The 20,256-nt window shown below is 36.5% G+C and overlaps 1 pseudogene; it reads left to right on the forward strand.

Annotated features, from left to right (window-relative positions):
* The first annotated feature begins 6,325 nt into the window (after window positions 1-6,325).
* LOC123289183 (olfactory receptor-like protein OLF4) lies at window positions 6,326-7,352 on the forward strand (annotated as a pseudogene).
* The last annotated feature ends 12,904 nt before the right edge of the window (window positions 7,353-20,256 follow it).

Here is a 20,256-nt window from a genome sequence, read left to right on the forward strand (position 1 = left end):
TGACATATATCATACCAAATAATTTTGTTTGTTTTATTAAAACAACAGTCATGAGTTGTACTCCTGCTATGGAAAAAACTACATTTGGCAACTAAGGTCATTTATAAAATTTTAAAGTAGAAGGAAATCTAAGACCACAGTTTTTCACTTATGCGTACATTAATCCTTTGTATATTACTACCTTAACTGCTCTTCTGAAAATGTAGACATTAGCATATAATGTATTTAATAGCTCATCATCGGGGTTGTTTACTTTTTTGAGGAAGATTAGCCCTGAGCTAACATCTGCTGGCAACCCTCCTCTTTTTGCTGAGGAAGACTGACCCTGAGCTAACATCCATGCCCATCTTCCTCTACATTATATGTGGGACGCCTACCACAGCATGGCTTGCCAAGCGGTGCCATGTCCACACCTGGGATCCGAACCAGTGAACCCGGGCTGCCAAAGTGGAGCCTTCACACTTAACTGCTGAGCCACCAGGCCGGCCCCTGATCATTGGGTTTTATTCTCCTTATTAGGAATTTGCTCTCTTATTCAGCTCTCTTATACAGTGTCCACAATGCCAACCATAGTCCCTATGGAAAACTGATCATCAAACATATGTCTCCAGGAGGAGGCTTCATTGAAAGACAAATTTTAATAAATAGATTGACCTATGTGACCTTAGAGTTAGAGATGACCTTATATATGATGGAGCAAAATTTAAAGTCATATAAAGTATTACTATGCAAAACTATTTCTTTTTCATGCTGTACACCTACTCATTAGAGCATAGAGGTTTGGTGTCCATGTGCAAAGGAGTTTAGACATATGAGTGAAGAGTTGGTTTGTTTTTTAAAACATTTTTATTCAATTAGCTTCCTGTTTCTGCTAGAAAACTTCCCGTCCCACAGATAAGATGACTCCTTGCATTGCTCTAAACAAAAAATCTTCTGCTTCTAAATTTTTTCATAATCACTAAAGGGGTGGTGAATGATCATTATCATTGTCACCCACTATATAGCTCCATTATGCTCAAGAATCTATTTTCCTTTATTGTCAAAGAATGACTCAAGAGAGACATTTAATTCTTGTCCAATTTTGTGAATCAGGATCACCAGTTTTTCTATACAACTATGCAAGTAGTTTCAACCTCTCCTGGTTACCTAGAGAGAACCCCAATGAAACACTTTTTAAAATAATTGTCTGAAATAACAGACCATGAATGCTGTCTTCAAATATAAGAACAAATGCCAAAGATAAGCAGCAGCTGATTATTATTATAATTGTCCTCACTTCTGTTAGCTTTGATTATTGCATCAGCTAGCCATTGTTGCATGAAATGCCATCCTAAAAGCGAATGAAGGGATTATATGGTAGGCCTCTGAGCCCTGATGGTCCCCGCATGAGTCTATAGTCAACTGTGAGTCTCTCCAGTATGTTTCTAAGGCTCTTCCTTGATGTGTGGCCATGGTGCTCTTCTCACTTGAACCAATATACGATCAGTTTACTCTATTTCTGTATCAGTTTTTATCTTCTGTTTTACCAAAAAAAAAAGAGTATCAAGTGTGAATTGCTTTAATTTACTATTATTATGTCTATATTCATCTAGGACACTCTTCTTTTTCCCAGGTAGAAGAGATATATCCTACCACTGCTCACTGTGAATTGGATACCAGTGCTCTAGATTCCTCTTTGATCCATGCACCTAGATTGTTTACTTATAACTAATTTATTGAAGATAATCACATACTATATGCTGCATATATTTAAAAAGCACACTTTGATTAAAGAAGCCATACAAAAATTACAATAGATGTTGTATGTTTCCATTTGTGTATCATTCATAGAAGTACACAATATGCTTTAATGGTATTTTATGCAATTGTTAAAAATTTAATGTCTCTGAGCCTCACCTTCCTTGTTTCTGAAGATAATCTGGGACAGTAAACATAACTTTAGATGTATGTTGCAAGATATAAATGAAATATATGTACATATTTCGTTGAGTCTGAAAATATGTTCAAAGATAAAGTTGTGTGTGTGTACACACGTGTATACATTTGTACACATTTATATTTCAAATGAATATATGCACACAAACACAGGTTCATTTCTAGTCATATTTTATGTTGAAAGTAAATGAGAGAAAGTTGGAGAAGATAGAAATGAAAAGAATGAATGTTTGAGTTAACACGAAATTAAAAGGATGTAGAAATTTAGACACAAAGATTTAATGAAAATGCTATACATAAATTTAAACGATGAATTGCTTTTCATATCTTAATGTCTGAAAGTCATCAAAAACTGAATTACACTTTCTTTTAAGAAAAGGGAAAATCTGCACCAGGTAAAGAGGCTGAATATATCCAAATAGATTTTAAATTTCCTCTTCTACTTTAAGTGAGATTATGCAAAACACCTTTGCACAGGAGAAACTAAATGAATGCATCAAGAAGCTTAATCTCAGTTTCTTGAAAAACATTTTATTTGGTAAATGTTTGTATTTAATTCCTAATGTTAATGCAAATTTACCACACTAGTGATTTAAAACAAACACATTTATCCTCTTACAATTCTGAAGGTCAGAAGTCTGAAATAGGTCTCACTGGGCTAAAATCAAGATGTTTGTCAGAGTAGATTCCTTCTGGAGGCTTCAAGGAAAACTCTGTTTACTTTCCTATTCTAACTGAGATTATAGTGCAAAAAGTACAAATATATGTCTTATAACTAACAAATATTTCATAATAATGGACAACGTGGCAGCTCTTAACTTGTGATAAAAGTATGAAATTCCTAATTGTTTTTGGCAAGTGTGTTGAAACATAAGTGTGCTGTGCCCAAGGTTTACGTCAAGGAAACTAAAGTTCTCCCTCTTTATGAAGAGAATAGCTATTTTCCACAGATATCAAAGGCTGCTTTTCCACCACAAGTCAATATGTTGAGGATTTAAGGCATCTAATCTAGACAGAATCCTCACTCCCAAATTTGTAGAAAATTTTAAATCAGTGTTGGGATAAGGTGCTGGGAAGTTAGTCCTCTGAAATCTAGCAGAGATCATGAGGGGGGACTAAGAAAAACTGCATTCACTTGATTCTAACCTGATCTATTAGGAGCATAGAATCTGCAGGAAAACATTTCTTTCTGTCCAGACTAATATGCCACAGGGAAATCAGTGCTTCAAGCTTTGAGGAACAAGAGTGAAATGTGCCTAATGAACAGACACAGGGAGTTGTAAATACCTCCTCTGCTTGTCCTTTATGCAAGCTTGGGTTGGATGGGACATGGTTGTTGTTTTTGGAATCTTAAGTTTGGCTGGGAGTCTAATGCCTGACTCCTTCCTGCTGCCTTGTGTTGAGACAGAGCTTCAATCTCCATCATCAAACATCCACGAGGAATTTGGACTTCCACTCGGCAAGCTTCTCCTCTGAGCTCCTAACCAGGCGAGTCTGAGAGCCCAGTGGGGACTGTTGAAAAGGCAAGAGAGAATCAAAGCAAGTACACACACCTGAGGTCAGTTGAGAGCCACCAGCCTAGGCCAGAGCCAAAACACTGCTACAGTTGTTTGCTCACTTGATTAACGAATTAATCAATTTTTCACGCTAAAAATAGAAATGAGTATTGAACTCAGCAATGCATGGGTGATTGTTCACAATTAAGTGATACACCACAATTAGAGAAGAGAAGGAAAGACATAAAGTGCTTCCAGTAGAATAGAACATATCCAAGAGGTTTTGCAGTCAAAGGGAGTAGGAAAATATGGTATCATGTGAGGAAGGATGTCCAGTGAAGTGAGAGCATCTCCTTTTTTTTTTTTTTTAATGGGGTGTATTCAACTGCGTCTTCATATTGATGAGAAAGACCCAGACTAATGTGTTACTTGCAAATATTTCCTTGCAACAAGAGTTCATAAGACATTTCATAGTATCTTCTTTCCCTCTGGGCATTCACATTAAAAAAAAAAACACTTTGACTTGATAAATAAAAAGGGGCATGCTAAATAACTTTACCCTGCAATTATTTCATATGAATGAGCTGAAGATACTTGTGGGTTAGTTATTCAACTGTTTTCTCTATTGTAAATTGTACAAGTACTTTATACATTTGTGAAATGAGGACAGAGTGATTTTATCCTTGTTTTTGATTGCATTCTTCTAAACAAGGAACTAGAGTTTTTTTCACTAATTTTGTTCTTTGTCATTGAATTATTTTATGTATAGTTGAATATGTGGGGAATCATATTTATTAGTAATATGGGGTCAAATTTATCACTCAGTCATATTGTGTTTTTTCTATTGCTTTTTGGGGTTTTGTTTTTCTTCCCAGAAGTATTTAGCTCTCACTTTTATATTCTTCACTTGTGAATATTTGATATAAACAAAAGTCAGAGTAAATTTTCTTCTGTACACTTAATGCTAACTTCACCCTTTATATATATTACCAACTAGTTTTTACATTCTTTTCATTCCCTCTTGTTCCCTGCGGCCCATTTTGGTTAGATCTATTTCTAAGAGTCGCATTATCTTTGACCATCAACTGAAAGAATTCGTTTCTACACTTGATTAAAGGTTAACTTCAACTTCCATAATGATATTTTAATCCACATATCTTTATATAAGAAGAAATTATAACTTAGATACTGTTCTTCGAAAAGTTTAAAAGCCATTCTATTTTATTCTTTTATTTCCAAGTCTTTGGAAATTTAATCTGGAATTACTAACCCATGTTGATATTAGTAAATTATTATTATCTTATGTCTATATATGTTAGTTTTAGATTCTTATTCAATTTTGCCTCATACAGCTGTTTTGAAACCACTATACTTAACCTAATTTTATTCCTCTTGACAATATTTATTCCATAAGTTCTTAGTTTCTTTTCTAATTATCTTTCTATGCTATGCACACATACATATTCATACTCTTTTAACAAAATCATGAGTAGCATCTTGTGCCCATAATAAATCCTCTTTATGTCTTAGTGAAATCTTGTTTTCTGTGTCCACTCTTCCTTCTTACTCAGTAATAGCTCATGGGCCTATATCCAATAATTAGTGCAAAGCCAATTAATTATTTAAATGTCTGCAAAATGTTATGGCTGTGCTATTCACACTTACATATTCTCTCTCAATACATTACTATTATAACAATTATACAAAAGTATTTTGAGATTGTTATATTAAAATTTTACTTCTCCACCAGAGGCAATATTGTTCACCCAAAGACAAGAACATCCAGAGGACACTGAGGAACAGGCAAAGACATATTTGGCGCCACATGAGGGGCTGTCAGTAGAAGCTGAGGACGCATCCTCAGCATCCTACAATGCACGGGACAGACCCCACAACAAAGAATGACCTAGCCCAGAATGTAAATAGTGCCAAGAGTGAGAAATCATGAGTTAAAAAAATCTATATTTTGATACTTATAGCTGGCTTCAGTTTGTTTTCCCAACATGTAACACTTCACACTTTTGCCAGCAAAATTAGAGAATCCTATTTTGCTACCTGTTTAGAAATTCCATCTCCAATCAACGTGAAACATCTTTAAAACTTGAAGATTTCACAGGTTGAGGAATGTGAAAGAGATTTCTTGTGTTTTTTTGAGACAATTATTCAATTTGAGCAAATATTCATATCCTTGATCCCCATGGTCATTATTACATACCATCTCTATCACATTGTCTTTATTATTCCCCTTCTCACACTTGCTTCCTTTTTTGGATGAATAAATGAAGTGGTATAATCCTCAGGGCCTTTGCAGTAGTTGTTCCCTCTGCCAGGCACACACTTCCCCAGGTATGCTCTTGGCTCCTGCCTTCTCTTCCTTGAGTTCTCTCTTCAAAAGTCACCTTATTTACTGGTGTTTACTGAACACCAATTAAAAAATAAAACTCCTACCTGTTCTCTACTTTATACTGGCTTTTCTTTTCTTCTTAGTACTTGCCATCATCTGGTGTATTATATGCTATTTTTATTTGTTTTTATTCTTTCACCATCATTGGATTGTGGTGGCTTCTGTCTTTCAGCACTCTATACTCATTGCCTGTAAAGTGCTTGGAACATGTTCAAAACTTAATAGATATTTCTCAAATGCTTGAAAGGTATACTCAGTAAAACAGTATAATGCATGACCTCTTGGGGAAAAATACTGAGAATGGGTCAAAAATGCCTAATCAGAGATTAACAGGGAATCACTTAAAGAGAACAAATCCATGCATAAGATACTGACATTGACTTTTTGAATGCAAAATATAGAAATCGTAGCATTCCAACTATGGGAGTAATGCCATTTGTGTGAAATTAGTAATGTCATTTTCCTCTTTCCTGGTAGTCAGTCTAGCCACATGGAACCAGGCAATGGAACAGGCATTTCAGGATTTCTTCTTCTGGGATTTTCAGAGGAATCACAATTGCAGTCCTTCACATTTGGCCCTTTTCTCTCCATGTATCTGATCACTGTGCTTGGAAACCTGCTCATCATCTTGATTGTCAGCTCTGACTCCCACCTCCACACACCCATGTACTTCTTTCTTTCCAACCTGTCATTTGTAGACATCTGTTTCACCTCCACCACCATCCCAAAGATGTTGGTGAACATCCAGATGCAGAGCAAAGTCATAACCTATGCAGTTTACATCACCCAGCTGTACTTTTTTGTAATCTTCTCAGGGCTGGACATCTATCTCCTGGCCGTGATGGCCTATGATTGATTTGTGGCCACCTGTCACCCCCTGTACTACATGGTCAGCATGAACCATAAGCTCTGTGGAATCTTGCTTCTAGTGTCTTGGTCACAAGTGTCTTGCATTCTTTCTTACAAACCTCAATGGTGTTGCAACACTCATTCTGTACACACGTGGAAATCCCCCACTTTTTCTGTGAACTCAATCAGATGACCCGACTTGCATGTTCTGATACCTTTCCTAATAATATGGTTATGTATTTTACAGCTATGCTGCTGTGTGGTGGTCCCCTCGCTGGTATAATTTATTCTTACTTTAAGATAGTTTGCAGTATATGTGGAATCTCATCAGCTCAAGGGAAGTATAAAGCATTTTCCACCTGTGCATCTCACCTCTCAGTTGTCTCCTTATTTTTTGTACAAGCCTAGGAGTGTACCTCAGCTCTACTGCTAGCCAGAGCTCACACTCAAGTGCAACAGCCTCAGTGATGTACACCATTGCCACACCCATGCTGAATCCCTTCATCTACAGTCTGAGGAATAAAGAAATAAAAGGGGCTCTGAAAGGATTCTTCAGGATGGCAAGTTCAAAAGGGCCAGTTATACTTGGGCAGAAGAAATGCCCAGGATTGCAGGACTCAAAGCCTCAGAGGCAGAATTGTGCTTCTTTAACCACATTGCAGATGTAGAACCTGGCTTTTTTATTTATTTCCTGGAATTATCACTTTTTCAACTTCTTTGTACAGTTTACATACTTTATTATGCTTTTCTCTCTCTGATATTTAACAGGTTTTTTCCTCCTTTTTTTCCTATTTTCCTAATTTATTCCCAACCTTTGATATGAAAACAATTGGAAATTTCAATTTATTTCATGGAATAACTTGATTATTGTATGTGTTAGTTGTTGCTGCATAACTACTCAACACAAAATACAATGGTTTAATCTTATGTATATATTATCACGTTGAATGGTATGGTGGGGAGTTGTTCTGAGCTCTGTGGTGCCTCATAAATCTGTAACTAGGTGTGATTCCCCATGCTGTGTTTCTAAGGCTCATCCATGAATCTCTTCACTGCTGTAGTGTTCTTTTTAAACCAAGTTAAGGTTATTTCATTCATTCTTAGATCTAGGTTAATCTAGTTTACAGAAAAAATAATGATCAAATTAATTCCACTGCATGATAGCCATATGTAACACTCTTCTTTCTTCCCAGTTTGATGTATCAAACATGCTTCTTCAGAGTGACTCAGCTACCTGTGCCCTAGACCCTACCCTGAGTCACGTGTCAGTAGAAATTTTCCTTTTAACTAATGAATGAGAGTATAATGACTTAATATAAACTGCACCTATTTAAAAAGTTCAGACAATAGAGAGAGTAGAGAGACTTTCCAGGGTGACACCAACAAGACTGCAGTATGACATTTTCTAGTACCTGTCTGCTCCCAGACACATCAAATTAAACAGCTATCCATCCACCAAAATACCTTTGCAGGAGGCAAGGATTCCAGATGAGTGACTAAAGCAACTTGGTGGATCAAATTAATAAAAAAGACACATTTAAGAGAGTGAAAAGGACATTTTTATGTTACCCCTGTCATGCCTATACCAAGCCTGTGTGGCCCGTTGTGGAGAGAGACACTCTCTAAGTGAGGACAGTACAGTGAAGTGAGTACCTGACTTCACCTCAGACTCCAGTGCCAGACCAACCCCAGTGCCAGGCTAACCCCTCTGAGTCTAGGCTCCAGACCAAGTCCTATATATTCAGTTCCTGGTCTGCTCCAGCACCAAGCCAGGACTCATGATCTCAGGCCCCAGGCTGGCTCCACCAATCCAGGCTCCTAGCCCACTCAAACACCAGGCTGGACTCTGGTGCCCACCTTTCTGGCTCCACCTGGCACCAGGCTGACATATGTGTCTCCAGCCTCTAGCCAGCTCCCATGAACTGAAGATTCTGCCCCAGGTCCAGGGCATCCCCACGGACTGGATTGTCAAGTCCATTCCCAGGTTCCCTGACACTTGGTTGGCTACTTTGGACTCAGAATCCAGGCCTGACCACACAGACCAAGGTCCCATGCCCTTCATTGCAGATTCAAGAGCAAGAAATGTCCCAGTGACTCCAGGCTCCAGGCTCTACCCCTAGTGATATCAGGTGTCAAACTGGACCCGAGGAATCCAAGCACTAGGCCTGTCACTTCCTGACTAAGTCACCAAGGCTGCCTACTAGAGCTCTCCAGAAGCACCCTTCTGGTGCACACAGCACCAGAGAGCCCACACAGAATCTTTGACAGGCTGACTGTTGAAGGGCTTTGCCTGCCAAAGCTAATCTGCCAAAACTGGAGATGTCTTTTTCCTCAAACGTGCAGACAGAAGATCAAGGAAACAAGCATCATGAATATTCAAGGAATATGAAACCACCCTCCAAAATAAAAAAGTTCTAATGACGGACCCAAGAGAAATAGAGATCTATAAACAACCTAATATTGCTCTTCAAAGAATTAAAAAAATATAGAAATGTCCAAATTTTGCAGAAATAAGGAGAAAAATATCAGAGCAGAAATAAATAAAATAGAAAAACAATAGAAAATATCAACAAAAAAAAGAGCTGGCTTTTTGAAAAGATAAAGTTGGCAAAGCTTTAGCTAGACTAACCAAGAAAAAAAAGGGATCATTCAAATACATAAAATTGGAAATGTAAGAAAAGACATTACAATGGCTACAATAGAAAAACAAAGAATCAAAGAAACTACTACAATTATACAAAATAAATTGGATAACCTAGAAAAATGGATAAAATTCATGAAAAAAATGCAACTTACTAAGATTGAATCATAAAAGAAATATTTTTAAAAAACTCAACAAGCAAATGAAGAGTAAGAAGTTTGAATGAGTAACCCACAACTTCCAAACAATGAAAACCTAAAGACCAGATGATTTCACTGGTGAAGCTTACCAAAACTTTTAAAAAGAATTAACACAAATCCTCTCAAACTCTGCCAGATAATTTAACAGAGGGGATCATTCCAAAATTTATTTCATGAGGCCAGCTTTACCCTGATTCCAAACCCAGACAAGGACACTACAAGAAAGGAAAACTAACTACATGTCAATAGTCCTGATTAATATATGCAAAAATTAGCAAGAAAATCTCACAAACTGAAGTGAACAACACAATGAAAGGATCATACATTATGATCAGAGGAATTTATTTATAGAATACAAAGTTTTTCCCTGTAAGCAAAGAGGTAAATGTGATACATCACATTGATAGAATTAAAGGTAAATATCTATCTTTCTATCTATCTATCTATCTATCTATCTAAATATATATGATAATCTCAATAGATGCAGAAAATGCTTTTGGGAAACTCAATATCCCTACATGATAGAAACTCTCAACAAATTTGGTATAGAAGGATGGTACCACCTCAAAATAACGAAGAACATATATGACAAGTCACATCTAACTTAACAGCGAAAGGTTTAAAGCTTCTAAGATCAGGAACAAGACAAGTATGCAAGTCCTGCCTCTCCTATTCAACATACTATTAGAAGTCCTAGTTAGACAAGTGAGATTTAAAAAAAAAAGAAAGAAAATTGTGCAAAATGGAAATGAAGAAGTAAAGTTGTTTCTGTTTGAAGATGATAGCATCTTGTGTATAGATGCCTAAAGACTCCACAAAAAAACCTTCAGAAGTAATAAATAAATTCACTTAAGTTTCAGGATAGAAAGACTAAGTCCAAAAATCAGTTGAATTTCTATACACCAACAATGAACAATATTTCTGAAAAAGATAATGAAAAAATTCATTTACAGTAGTATCAAAAGCAATAAAATACTTAAACATTAATATAACCAAGGAAGTGAAAGATCTACACACATAAAACTATAAGATATTGATGAAAGGCATTGAAGCATACACAAGTGATGGAAAGAAATAAAAACTGTCCCATGTTCATGGATTAGATTTAATATTAAAATGCCTGAATACTGAAAGTCATCTATAGATTGGACGCAATCCACATCAAAATTCCAAAACCATTTTTCACAGAAATATACAAATGATTCTAAAATTTGTATGGAATCACAAAAGATCCTGAATATCCTAGATAATCCTGAGAAACAACAAAGCTGTAGGCATCACCTTTCTCAATTTTGGATTTTCTTATCAAGCTAATTATAACAGTATAGTACTGACTGACATCAGCATCATGGCAGAGTAAGCTCACCCGGGACTCTCTCCCCTCCAACATACAACAAAAAGGAGTAACCATATTCCAACAAAAAAATTCTAATAGCACAGGAATCCTCAGAGACCCACAGAAGCCAAACGACAGAGGCCGGAGAGGCTGGAGCCCACCTCAGAGGAGATGGAATGGGGTGAGAGAGAACTTTGCTACCTCCATTAAAGACTGGGACCACAGCCACCAGAGGCTCCATGAGGGAAGGTGCAGGGGAGGGGCTGCAAGTCCACAGGATCACTCAGGAGTCCCATGCCATGCAACCTAGAGGGAAGCCCTCTAATGGGGCAAAAACTTTTGCATGGAATGACCTCATCAAGCCAAAACCCCAGGAGACCAGATAGCAAGAGCTGATCCGGAAACCTGGTCTGTGCTCAAGAGAAAGTGCCCCTCCTTGCCCAACCTGCGTTGTGCACCACCATCTCAGCTGAAGGCAGAGGGCTCACAATACACAGCTCTCGACCCCCATCTCGTGGCGACAGCCTGTAACTGCAACTGAATAATATCACCATGGGGAAGACCCATGCTTCTTCCGGCATCCATCAATTCATCAAATCTCCAGACCACAGGGAAAGCAAGCATCCAGAATTATGCCCTGAGGACTCAGAAATAAGTAAACTAAACAATGAATTCAGAATAGCTATCATCAAAAATCTCAATGAGGTAAAGGAAAACAATGAGAAACAAATCAACGAGTTCTGGAGCTACTTCACAAAAGAGATTGAAACTATAGAGAAGAATCAATCAGAAATACTAGAGATGAAAAATACAATGGAAGAAATAGAACAAAATGCAGAACCCCTGAATCTCTGTGTGGATGCCATAGATGAGCAAATCACCATAATCGAAGATAGACAGGTTGAATGGCTCCAGACAGAATAAAAGAGAGACTTAAGAATAAAAAAGCATGAAGACTATCTCAGAGGAATAGTCAAGTCAATGAGGAAATGCAATATAAGAATAATTGGAATCCCCGAGGGCTATAAAAAGGAGAATGGAGCAGAAAGTGTGCTCAAAGGAATAATAGCAGAAAATATCCAAAATCTAGAGAATGAGAGAGAAATATTTGTGGAGGAAGCTTTTGGGTCTCCTAGATATGTCAATGTAAGAAGACCTACTGGAAGGCATATAGTAGTAAAACTGGCAAAAGTGAATGACAAAGAAAGAATACTCAGGGTAGCAAGGCAGCAGAAAATAACCTACAAAGGAACCCCTGTCAGACTTTCAGCAGATTTCTCCACAGAAAACATACAAGCTAGGAGAGATTGGAATGACATATTCTAAACCTTAAAAGATAACAATCTTCAGTCAAGAATACTCCATCCAGCAAAAATATCCTTCAGATATGAGGGAGAAATTAAATCTTTCTCAGACAAACAAAAGCTAAGGGACTTCGTAGCCACAAGAACCCCTTAGAAGAAATCCTCAAGAAGGCCCTCATACCTGAAAAAAGAAAAAATGGGAGAAAGGGGTCACAAAACACCTAGTAAGGAGACAAATAGACAGCATCAAAATAGGATAGCAAATATACAACTATAGCAATAGGATAAAGGGAAGGGAAACAACAAAAACGAACACAATCTTGTCACTTTAACCACAAAGACAACACAAGTTGGAATAACAGATGACAATAATAACTTAAGAAGGAAGGAGGAAAGGGACTGAATCAGTTTAGGCTAAGGAAATAAGAGGCCACCAGAAAATGGACTATGTTATGCGCGAGATTCTGAATACAAACTTCAGCATAGCCACCAAACTTAAAAACAGAACAGAGACACAAAAAATAAGTAAGGAAATAAGAAACTCCAGATGTCAATGGGTAGTCCAAAACACACAGGACAAGAAACAAAGGTAATGCAGGAAAACCAGAAGACGAGTGACAGAATGACAGCATTAAGCCTCATGAGTCAATAATCACCCTCAAGGTAAATGGATTGAACTCTCCAATAAAAAGACACAGAGTGGCAAGATGGATTAAAGACCAAGAGCCAACAATTTGTGGCCTACAGGATTCACACTTCAGCTCCAGTGACAAATACAGGCTCAGAGTGAAAGGGTGGAAGATGATAATCCAAGCTAATGGCAAAAAATAGAAAGCAGGTGTTGCAATACTTACATCAGACAAGTAGATTTCAAGATAAGGCAGGTAAAGAGAGACATAGAAGGTCAGTATATAATGATCAAAGGGACACTACATCAAGAAGAAATAGTGCTTATAAATATCTATGCACCCAACACAGGAGCACCAAAGTTCATAAAGCAATTATTAACAAACCTAAAAGAAGATATTAAAAATAACACAATAATAGTAGGGGACCTCACATCATTGGACAGATCATCCAGACAGAAAATCAACAAGGAAACAGAATTAAATGAAAAGCTAAAACAGCTGGAATTAATAGACATATATAGAACACTCCATCCAAAAACAGCAGAATACACATTCTTCTCAAGTGCACATGGAACATTCCCAAGGATAGACCATATGTTGGGAAACAAGGAAAGCCTCTATAAATTTTTAAAAAATCAAAATAATAACAAGCATCTTCTCTGATCATAATGCTATGAAGCTAGAAATTAATTATAAGAAAAAAGCTGAGAAAGGGACAAAGATGTGGAGACCAAACAATATGCTATTGAACAAGCAATGGATCATTGAAGAAATTAAAGAAGAAATCAAAAAACATCTGGAGACAAATGAAAATGATAAAATGCCATACCAACTCATATGGGATACAGCAAAGGCTGTATTAAGAGAGAAATTCAACACAATATAAGCACACGTTAACAAACAAGAAAAATCCCAAATAAGTAGCCTCAAATTATACCTAACTGAATTAGAGAGAGAACAAACAAAGCCCAAAGTCAGCAGAAGGAGAGAAATAATAAAAATCAGAGCAGAAATAAATGCTACTGAAACAAAAAAGGCAGTAGAAAGGACCAATGAAACAAAGAGCTGGTTCTTTGAGAAGATAAATAAAATTGACAAGTCCCTAGCCAGACTCAAAAAGAAAAAAAAGAGAAAGCTCAAGTAAACAAAATCAGAAACGAAACAGGAGAAATAACAGCAGATTCCACAGAAATACAACGGATTTTAAGAGAATACTATGAAAAACTATATGCCAACAAAATGGATAACCTAGAGGAAATGGATAAATTCTTAGACTTTTACAATCTCCCAAAGCTAAGTCGAGAAGAAGCAGACAGTCGGAATAGACCAATCACAAAGAAGGAGATTGAAACAGCAATCAAAAGCATCCCAAAGAATAAAACCCTAGGTCCACATGGCTTTCCTGCTGAATTCTACCAAACATTCAAAGAGGATTTAATATCTATTCTTTTCAAGTTATTCCAAAAAATTAGGGAGGATGTAACACGTCCTAACACATTCTACGAGGCCAACATCATGTTGATACCAAAGCCTGATAAGGACAGAACGAAAAAGGAGACCTACAGGCCAATATCGCTGATGAACATAGATACAAAAATTCTCAACAAAATTTTGGCAACTTGAATTCAGCAATACATCAAAAGGATTATACATCATGATCAAGTGGGATTCATATTAGGGACTCAGGGATGGTTCAACATCTGCAAATCAATCAACATGGTACACCACATCAACAAATTCAGAAATAAAAAACACACGATCATCTCAATAGATGCAGAGAAAGCATTTGACAAAATCCAACAGCAATTTATGATAAAAATTGTGAACAAAATGGGGATAGAAGGAAATTACCTCCACATAATAATGGTCATATATGACAAACCTACAGCCAACATCATACTCAATGAGCAAAAACAGAGCACCAGCCCCCTGAAAACAGGAATAAGACAAGGATGCCCTCTATGACCACTCTTATTCAACATAGTGCTGGAGGTTTTGGTCGGAACAATTAGGCAAGAGAAAGGAATAAAAGGAATCCAAGTAGGGAGGGAAGAAGTGAAACTCTCGCTGTTTGCAGATGACATGATCTTACATACAGAAAACCCCAAAGAATCCATTAGAAAACTTTTAGAAATAATCAACAACTACAGCAAAGTTGCAGGATATAAAATCAACTCACATAAATCAGTAGCATTTCTATACACTAATAATGGACTAACAGAAAAAGAACTCCAGAACACAATACCATTCACAATTGCAACAAAAAGAATAAAATACCTCAGGGTGAATTTAACTAAGGAAGTGAAGGACCTATACAACAAAAACTACCAGGCTTTCCTAAAAGAAGTGGAGGATGACATAAGGAGATGGAAAGACATTCCATGTACATGGATTGGAAGAATAAAATGTCCATACTATCTAAAGCAATCTATAGATTCAATGCAATCCTAATCAGAATCCCAATGACATATTTTACAGAAATAGAACAATGAAGCCTAAAATCCATATGGGGCAACAAAAGACACAGAATTACTAAAGGAATCCTGAGAAAAATGAACAAAGCTGGAGGCATCACAATCCCTGACTTCAAAACATGCTACAAAGCTACAGTAATCAAAACAGCATGGTACTGGTACAAAAATAGGTGCACAGATCTATGGAACAGAATTGAAAGCCCAGAAATAAAACCATACATCTATGGACAGCTAATCTTTGACAAAGGATCTAAGGGCCTACAATGGAGAAAAGAAAGTCTTTTCAACAAATGGTGCTGGGAAAACTGGAAAGCCAGATGTAAAAGAATGAAAATTGACCATTCTTTTTCACCATTCACAAAAATAAACTCTAAATGGATCAAAGACCTAAAGGTAAGACCTTAAACCATAAGGCTTCTAGAGGGAAATGTAGTCAGTACACTGTTTGACATCAGTATTAAAAGGATCTTTTTGGACACCATGTCTTCTCAGACAAGGGAAACAATAGAAAGAACAAACAAATGGGACCTCATCAAACTAAAGAGCTTCGTCAAGGCAAGGGAAAACAGGATTGAAACAAAAAACAACCCACTAACTGGGAAAAATATTTGCCTGTCATATATCCAACAAAGTGTTAATCTCCATAATATAGAAAGAACTTACACAACTCAACAACAAAAAATCAAACAACCTGATCAAAAATTGGGCAGGAGACATGAACAGACATTTCTCCAAAGAAAATATATGGATGGCCAATAGGCACATGAAAAGATGTTCACCATCACTGATCATCAGGGAAATGCAAATCAAAACTACACTAAGATATCACCTTACACCCATTAGAAAAATTATCCCTCATGCACTACTTGTGGGAGTGCAAACTGGTTCAGCCACTATGGAAAACAGTACGGAGATTTCTCAAAAAATTAAAAATAGAAATACCATATGACCCAACCATCCCACTACTGGGTATATATCCAAAGAACTTGAAGTCAGCAATTCCAAAAGTCTCATGCACCCCAATGTTCATTGCAGCATTATTTACAATAGCTAAGACGTGGAAGCAACTTAAGTTCCCACCAACTGATGATTGGATAAAGAAGATATGGTATATATATACAATGGAATACTACTCAGCCATAAAAAAGAATAAAATTGACCCATTCATAACAACAAGGATGGACCTTGAGTGAATTATGTTAAGCGAAATAAGCCAGATAGAGAAAGACAATCTCTGTATGACTCCACTCATATGTGGAATTTAAACATTTAGACAAAGAGAACTGATTAGTCGCTACCAGAGGAAAGGAGGGGTGGGCACAAAGGGTGAAGGGGTGCACATACAACGTGACTGACAAACAATAATCTACAGCTAAAATTTTACAAGATTGTAAACTATCATAAACTCAATAAAAATTATTAGTAAAAAGAAAAACTATAGTACTGACATAAAAAGAGCAACATAGACAAATAGAACCCAATTGTGAGCCCGGAAATAAACCCATGTGTATATGGGCCACTACATTTATAAGAGAGCCAGAATAATCAATGAGGAAAGGACTGTCTCTTCAATAAATGGTGCTGGGAAAACTGGATAGTCACATGCCAAAGAATAAAATTGGACTCCTATCTGACACCTCTCACAAATACTAGCTCCAAATAGATTGAAAACTCTAACATAAGATCTGAAACCATAACAATTTTAGACCAAAATATAGGGAAAAAATCTCTTTGACATTGGTTCGAGCTATCGTTTTTTGGACACGACACCTAAAACACAAGCAACAGAAGTTAATATAAACAAGTGGAACAACATCAAACTGAAATTCTTTCGCACAGCAAAAGTAACAATCAACAAAATGAAAAGGTAGCATATGGACTGTGGGAAAATATTTTCAAACTTTGGATCTGATAAGGGGTTAATAACCAAAACATATAAGAAACATACAAATTAATAGCAAAACACAAATAATCCAATTAGAAAACGCACAGAGGAACTGAATGGACATTTTTCCAAAAAGACACATAAATGCAGAAGTTACATGAAAAGATGCTCAATGTCAGTAATCATCATGGAAATGCAAATCAAAACCACAATGAGCTATTACTTCACACCTGTTAGAATGTCTATTATCCAAAATCCTGGAGATAAATACTGTTGGCAAGGATGTGGAGAAAAGTAAACTTTTTGTGCACTGTTTGTTTGAAGGTAAATTGATACAGCCACTATGTGAAACAGTATGAGATTTCTCAAAGAAATAAAAAATAAAAAATAAAAATAGAACTACCGTGTGATGCTGCAATCCCACTTCTGGGTACATATCCAAAGGAAACTAAATTGCAATCCCAAAGAGATGTCTGCTCCCCCATGTTTATTGCAGCATTATTCAAAATATCTACAACATAGAAAATACCTAAGTGTCCATCGTTGGATGAATGAATAAGGAAAATGTGATATATGTGATATATATATATATACATTTATATGTGTTTCTGTATAAATATATATAATGGAAAATTATTCAGCCACAAGAAGACAATCCTGCCATTTGCAACAACATGGAGGCACATTGAGGATATTATTCTATGTGAAATGTCAGACAGCAAAAGAAAATACTGTATGATATCACATATATGTGGAATCTAAAAAATTAAACAAATGCAAATAAGTAGAATACTCATGCTCAAACTTCCAGTTATAAAATGAATACATTTTAAGGATCTAATTTACAGCATCGAGGCTATAGTGAGCCAAGGTGTACTACACACCTAAAAGTTGTGAAGAGAATATATCCTAAATGTTCTAAACCATAGAGAAAAGACTGAGCCCCTGAGGTGATGGAGGTGTTAGCTCACCTTATTGTGGCAATCATATTGCATAATGTGTTTATATCAAATCATAACATTGTACCCCTACTCAATGTTACATGTCAATTATATCTCAATAGAGCTGGAAAAAGATAAAATTAAATAAAATGTGTAATTTTCAGATTTGAACCAGCCATACAAAAAGAGGACAGTGCCTGACTCTTTTTGCATATATTCAAGAGTATGCATAGTAAGCTTTCAATGTTGTTACGTAATTCCTAAAATTTTAAACTCCCTAGCTTCAATTTCCTCTTTTCTCAATGTAATATGAGATAATAAATATAATTTTAGGTAAATGCTTAAAGAAGTAAACGAAATTTGTGGAAATACTTTGTTGAGTCCCAAGAAAATGTTCAAGAGGAAGATGTGTCTTCATGTAGGCGTGTGCTTGTACATATTGTCTTTCAAATAACCACATGCACACGTATGTACATACCCAAGTGCATTTATTATCCCTTCTTTAATGCTTACTGGCAACTTGAAAGAAAATTGGAGGATATAGGAATGAAAGGATGAACATTTAAATTAACATGACATTAAAGAAATGTAGAAATTTAGATCCAGGATTTAAAGTAGACTAGGTGACCCCAAATTTAAAAATGAATTACTTTTTCTATCTTAGTGTCTCACAAACCTCAAAGTCAGACCACATTTTTGTTTCTAAAATATGAAATTCTCTGAATCAGATAATGAGGATCAATATCTCCAAACTGATTTTAGATTTCTACTTCTACTTGAGGAGGAAAACCAACACCAAAGGATTTACCTGAAGGAGGCTAAATAAATTGAGAGGCTGAAATTCAGGTTCCTTAAACAAAATTTCATCAGATAAATGAACGTATTAGATTTATTTTGCTGCTATAAAAAATTACCACACTAGTCAATTTAACAACAACAACAAAATTTTGTCTTACAATCCTGGATGTCAGAAGCCTGAAAGGAGTCTTACTGGCGTAAAACAACGAGGTCTGCACATCCTGGTTCCTTCTGGAGGCTCCAGGTGAGAATCAGACTTCTCTTCTGTTCCAGGTCTAGCAGCCACCTGCATGCCTCGGCTCATGGCTCTTCCCTTAACTTTAAAACCAGCAGCTTAACAATTTCAAGTCTCTCTCTCTCACTTTAATTCTTCTGTCTCTCTCTTCTGTATTTAAAGAACCACGTGACTAAGTTAGTTCCACATGCAAAGCAATGCTAATATTTTTAAGGTCAGTTTATTAGAAACCTTATCCAACTTGCTACCTTAAACTCTCTTTGCTATAAAATAACATATTCAAAGCTCAAAAGTTCTTGGAAAGACTTTCCTTTCTCCATTGCATATTCTTGGCTCCTTTGTTGAAAATTAGCTGTCCACAGATGGGTGGGTTAATTTATGGGCTCTCAATTCTCTTCCATCAATCTGTATCTGTTTTTGTGCCAGTTCCATGCTGTTTTGATAACTATAGCTTTGTAGTATGTTTTGAAATCAGGGAGTATGATACCTCCAGCTTTGTTCTTTTTTCTTAGGATTGCTTTGGGCTTTCAGGGTCTTTTCTTGTTCCATATAAATTTTAAGATTCTTTGTTTTATTTCCATGAAAAATGTTGTTGGGATTCTTCTTTGGGGTTTCATTGAACCTGAAGATTGTGTTATGTAATATGGACATTTTAACTATGTTAGTTCTTGCAAACCATGAGCTTAGAATATATTTCCATTTCTTTATGTCTCTTCAATTTCATTCAACAGTGCCTTATAGTTTTTAGTGTATGGGTTTTCACGTCATTGATTAAATTTATTCCCAGATATTTTATTTTTTAATTGTAACTGTAAATGGTATTTTCTTCCTATTTCCTCATCACCCCCTCTCCTTTGTGACATTGGCACTTCTCTGTGCAGCCCTGAGAGGCCTGGCAAGCCCCTCCTCTTGGGAACTGTGAGTAATAGATACACTTCCCCAGATGCACACATTCTGGCAGTGAGACAGCCTTTGCCCAGGTAGGGGGTGCAGTTGCCGTGGTACCTTGCAGTGTACAGAAGGCAGATCCCCAAATTTTCCTGACTCTGCTCTTCAGCTTCTGTTCCAGTTATATGATGTCAAGTCCACCCAGCGCACTCCAAATTCAACACCTGGGAGTCACCCTTAG

This window comes from Equus asinus, chromosome 3 (assembly GCF_041296235.1).
Source record: "Equus asinus isolate D_3611 breed Donkey chromosome 3, EquAss-T2T_v2, whole genome shotgun sequence".
NCBI classification, from domain to species: domain Eukaryota; kingdom Metazoa; phylum Chordata; class Mammalia; order Perissodactyla; family Equidae; genus Equus; species Equus asinus.